The following is a 4,926-nucleotide window of genomic DNA, read 5'->3' as shown; positions in this document are numbered from 1 at the left end:
ATCTTTTCGCTAAAAATGGTATCGGTTATATTGATATGTTTATAAAGATTACCATCACTTCCTACATAGATATTGATTTTTAGTGGATAATAATAGTGACTGTGCGACGACTATTTGCTAGACATCTTTGCATCGCAAAGGTTAGAATATATAAGTGAAGGTCGTCATGTGCTCCATCAATACCGTCATTGTACCTACTTATTTGAAAATAAGACAGAAAATAGAAGACATTGTTCACTCCAATATTAAGTTGCTTCTTGACGGCGTAGTCATATTAGGCACTTTGAGTTGATGAATCGCTGAAAAATAATGAAAAAAAAATATTTTTACACTCAATGTGGATCGCCGGTGAGGCGGGCGGGTAAGGTGGGACGGGACGGCGACACTAAAGTGAAATCACAAACGGACAAATGTAAAGACAATAACTTATCGAAACTCGTAGAGCAAACGTTGTTATTTACGATGTTTCTTTCTTGAGCTGCGAGGTCGCTGGTGTTTTAAAAATAACCCTTTATACCTAATTCTAATAAAAAATATAGAGAAAACACGGCTACAAATTAGGTTCATAGCAAATAATCGTAGCATGTCCGCGGCGTAGCGTTCTAGCTACGCCGTAGTTCGTAGCAGCGGCGTAGCATAGAGTAAAAAAAATCTGTACATTTAATAAATTTACATAAAAACAAAATTTGGCGATAGAGTTGTAGTAACAGAGAAATTTGAAAAAAAATCTGTCTGTCTGTATGTCTGTTTGTACACGCTAATCTTGGGAAATACTGGGCCGATTTGAATGAAACTTTTTTGTTATATAGCTATTAATCTTGGAAAACATATACCGCCTTATTAATAAACATTTAATTCTCTGATCAGGCTTGGAGTAGTTTTTCTTTGTTTTGTCCCTCTCTCTCTTTTCAGCATTTGACATTAAAAGAACGAGACAATACAAAGAATAACTATTCTGAGGCTAATCAGAGAATAACGTTTTTATTAATAAGGGGCATAGGGTATAAATGATTTTGAAAACTGGAACACCAGATGGAGATCAATGATGGTACAGCTAAATTATAGGAAATATAGATATTGCGCCTTAACAAAAGTTGTTCAGCCTGATGAGCATTTTCTGTTGAAATATAAAAATCGAAGATCTAGAACACCTGATATACACCCATGATGGTGCAGCTAAACTATAGGAAATATAGAAATGTCGACTTAACAAAAAATATTCAATCTGATGAGCACTTTCTTTTGAGGTATATGTAAAATGAGGTATAGGTAAATCGAAGATCTGGAACATCTTATGTAGACCCATGATGGTACAGCTGAACTATAGGAAATATAAAAATGACGCCCTTACAAAAGTTGTTTAGTCTGATGAGCATTTTCTTTTGAGGTATACAAATCGAAGATCTGGAACACATGATGCAGACCCATGATGGTACAGCTGAACTACAAGAAATATAGAAATGACGCCCTAACAAAAAATGTTCAGCCTGATGAGCATATCCTGTTGATGTATAAAAATCGAAAATTTGAAACACCTGAAGAAGAGTCATAATGATCCAACTAAACTTTAGGAAATATCGTTTTTCAGTTTGATGAGCATCTTTTGTATATGTAGGTATCATTACGCTTTGTAAGTTTGACTTCTTACCAAAAATTGTTTAGCCACGAACGAAGTCGCGGGCATCAGCTAGTAGCAAATAAAAAAAAAATTAAAACTTTATTTTAAAGATGTGTCATTTGAAGAAAATATTATAAGTAAGACAAGTGATTGATGTCTCCGCCATAACGAGTTATGAGTAATTTTGTTCAAGATGACTTCTTAAAAACCTTTTTCAAAAGAAATTAACTTTAAGATTACTGTTCTAACGACTAAACTAAATCAGCCGAAAACTTTCGAGTCATTATGATTAGCTGACTCGAAAATGTTTACATTATCTGTAAACAAATTGTGATTGATCGTAAAACTTAAATGATTCATGCATGCATCATTCATGTTTTATCTACATTTATAAATAAGTAATCTTAAGTTGTAATTTAATTCAATTCATCGATAATTTCCAACTGACCAAATGATAAAATGAGAGAATTAATGAGTAATGGCTCGCAATATGACAGGCAACATAGATAAAATGCACGGAACTTATTCATATTTTTGTATAAGTTCATCCAAGATAAAGGTTCAAGAACTGAATTTGCCTTTCGATTTTAATTTTTTTGCTTTAAATTATATCACTAAAATTAACTAGCTATTGCCAGCAGCTCCGCCCGCGATAGCGTACAGTTATCATCGGGTCATTAACGATATACCTATATATTAAAAATCATTAAAATTGGCCCAGTGGTTTAGCCGTGAAAACATAACAGAATGAAAGACAGAAAGACTATCGCATGTTTAATACCAGTACTGGTAACGATAATTATTAACCTAAGACAATCGTGTCCTAGGTTTATTTCGTTCGTCTTTGCCTGCGAAAATTTCCCACGTGAACAGTACTTTTTTCCGGGACAAAATGTATGTAATGTAATTTCATGATGAGACATTGATTAACTAGTAAAGCATACATCTTTCTGAAAGGTTAGAATGCTAGAAGTAGTACAAATAAAAACATTAATAATGCTTACTTATCACGCTTTAAAATCACACATGATATATTTTTGTTATGCAAACAGTTTGGAAAATCTTCAAAAAGTGCCCTAAGCCACATATAAGTATAGTCTTGTGTAACCAATGCACCTTTAAAATTAATTTGAGTATGTTGAAAAGGAAATAATAGTTATTTGCTTAACATAAATATACATTAAGATTGGATATCCTAATATTATTACGATCTAGCCTCATGCAGAGTAATCACTACATATTATATTTAAAAAAAACCTCAACCGCGTCTGTCTGTTCGCGATAAACTCAAGAATTATAGATAAATTCCTAAGGAAGACTGAGATGAGAGAGATGAATAGTTTATTTTGTTTTTGCAGCGAAGATGGGTCGGAGTCGCTAAGCTAAGTAATATAACATTGGTCAAGTGTCATAAATGTAGAAGACACAATTATTAGTAGGCTAATAATAATCAACAATGTTACCTATCTTACTAAGCTCATTGAAGGTTTCTGTCGATAACACATTCCTTGTACAGGGAGTTAGAGTGATAATAGAGGTATACTTTTATATAAATGCAACTCAAGATTTTATTTCAAAAGTTTATTGTAAACTATCTGATGCCCGAGACTTCGTTCGCGTGGCCGATAAATTGGTAAGGAGTCAAAATTATTAGGGAAATTGAACTGCACAGACAAAGCGTAACGATACCTATACAGATGATGCTCATAAAACTAAAAAACGTTCATTAACTCGTCATTTGTATATTTCCTATAGTTTAGCTGGGCCATTATGGCTCTTCTTTAGGTATTCAGGTATACCAAAAATGATGAAATTCCATACAAACTTGTTCAAACCTATTTCACCCTCTTTGGAATGGAATTTCCATAAAGTCGTCTACATTTTTGCTAAATTTCATATTTCAAGGTTCAACGACCCTGGGCTATAGGGGGCCCCCTGTGTAAAAAAATAGAAAATGCTATAATGCCACTTAATCTCGCATAAAAAATTAGGAAGTTTGATATAAATTTGCAAACTGCCGCCTCCTCGAGGATGGAATTTTCAAAATCTAATAAATGCATATATTTTACTAACTATATACGTATACATTACTAACTACAAATTTCAATAGAAAATTTCATGTGACTCACTTCAAAAGTGACGATTCTTCATACAAACTTGCAACATCTATTTTAAACCTATAAGAATGTAATTTTCTAAATCTAATTAATGTAATTATATTTTTTTACCAATTACAAATTTAAATTTAAAAATCATGTGTATCAAAATGACGAAGTTTCATACAAACTGGCAACTCTTATTGTACATAAAAGGATTTCAAAATATCCTTTCCTATTCTTAGCGGACGTCTCCTAGTCACAATCTATCTTCCTGTCAAATTTCATCTTCATGGGCTCAGTAGTTTTCGACATTTCGTGATACGTGAGTGAGTAAGTGTTTTTGCTTTTATATATATATATATAGATAGATATACATTTTGTCTGGGCGAAGCCATAGCGCATTTTAAAAGTCTTGGTGGCGCCATCTATTATCTTTATGTTCAAAACTAAAATACAACAAAATTAAATTGAAAATTGATACCTTCTAACTATATCTATATCAGACTTTCATCAATAAAAAAAAAGTTTATATTCTGTTTACACCTTTCTACAAAATTTTAAAGTTAATCGGCACCGTGGATTGTTATTTTAATTTTCCTACAGGACCCTCCTCATTTTCCGGCACGAAATGTCTAGAAGATGCTAACTCGGGATTCCGAGGTATGTGTTATAAAAAATCCGGTCAAGTGCGAAAAAATTACAGTAAAAAATGTTGCCTGCCTAACGTCAACCCTCTTTGGGAATGCTATGGTTGCCTATTAGTCCCTTAGTCGTCCCGTAAAGCCGCTTTTCACCATTCCTACGAATGGTGAAAAGCGGGCGTATGCACCTATTTTGTACGAAACTAATTACTATAACTTTTTTTCTGTGATGTAAGTATAAATTAACAATTTTTTCCTATATCAGTACGATATGCCCCAACTTTTTGGCAAATTTCATGATTTTTGGTCTACGGGACCAAGAATCATGAAATTTATTTACTAAGTATATTTGTATTATGTCAATTTATTTACTTATCTAAGTATTACGTATACAAAATCATTTGGATTGTCATTTCGGGGATACATCTTGCTGTAAATAACATTAATCTGTGCACTGGATGGTTTTTTATGGATGCTGGTGCGGGCACTACATGGCATCTGTATGAGCTTAGCGTAACATTCCCTATTCACACTTTTTAATTTTAATCATCCATAATGATTCCATCAC

The sequence above is a fragment of the Plodia interpunctella genome, chromosome 11 (genome assembly GCF_027563975.2).
Source record: "Plodia interpunctella isolate USDA-ARS_2022_Savannah chromosome 11, ilPloInte3.2, whole genome shotgun sequence".
Taxonomy (NCBI): Eukaryota; Metazoa; Arthropoda; class Insecta; order Lepidoptera; family Pyralidae; genus Plodia; species Plodia interpunctella.
Note: the sequence above shows the minus strand (reverse complement) of the source record.